The following is a 290-nucleotide window of genomic DNA, read 5'->3' on the forward strand; positions in this document are numbered from 1 at the left end:
CGTAGTGAAATAGCATGGTGTAAGCCTTGACCCAGGTTATGGACACAGTATGCCCACAGTGACTTACGTGGATCCAAATTACAGTCACGTCGGTTGGATAAAATCCTCGTCGTACCATGGGTCCGATTGCAATATGTGAGGACGGTGTTCCCAAGTTGTGAGTGTGACGAATCCCTGCAGCAGGATACTAAAAATAAGTTTCCGACAGCGGCAGGATTCGAACCTGCGCGGGCAGAGCCCAGTGGATTTCTAGTCCACCTCCTTAACCACTCGGACACGCTGTCTGCGAC

At 51.0% G+C, this 290-nt stretch overlaps 1 non-coding gene across 1 annotated transcript; it reads right to left on the minus strand.

Annotated features, from left to right (window-relative positions):
- Nucleotides 1-202: 202 nt before the first annotated feature.
- Nucleotides 203-284, minus strand: Pmar_PMAR011457. Its single transcript has one exon. It is a non-coding gene; the product is annotated as a tRNA-Ser (tRNA).
- Between the last annotated feature and the right edge of the window lie 6 nt (nt 285-290).

Source organism: Perkinsus marinus, assembly GCF_000006405.1.
Source record: "Perkinsus marinus ATCC 50983 genomic scaffold scf_1104296951674, whole genome shotgun sequence".
Taxonomy (NCBI): Eukaryota; Perkinsozoa; order Perkinsida; family Perkinsidae; genus Perkinsus; species Perkinsus marinus.